This window comes from Quercus lobata, chromosome 12 (genome assembly GCF_001633185.2).
Source record: "Quercus lobata isolate SW786 chromosome 12, ValleyOak3.0 Primary Assembly, whole genome shotgun sequence".
NCBI lineage: Eukaryota > Viridiplantae > Streptophyta > Magnoliopsida > Fagales > Fagaceae > Quercus > Quercus lobata.
The window spans coordinates 23,925,699-23,926,013 of NC_044915.1; positions in this window are offsets into that span (position 1 = coordinate 23,925,699).

The following is a 315-nucleotide window of genomic DNA, read 5'->3' on the forward strand; positions in this document are numbered from 1 at the left end:
TCTTTGGCTTTTACAACCACCCCCAACGACTTTGAATATGGGCTGATGGGACAAGTATCAATCTTGGAAAGGTTGACCCTATACGTGGACGAAGGACAATGAACGCAGGCAAAATATAAAAGGAAAGATAAGTAACCTAAAGAAGAGGCTGGGAAAAATGGCCAAAAACCAGAGCCTCCCAGCCCACCTCCAGGAGAAAGACTCCATGGGTGAAGATAACCTAGACACGCACGAATATCACGAAAAACCCACCGCCTGGTGACTAAGGCCTAGCCTTCTAAACCCACGCTCTACGAATGATATTGTTTTGGGCCT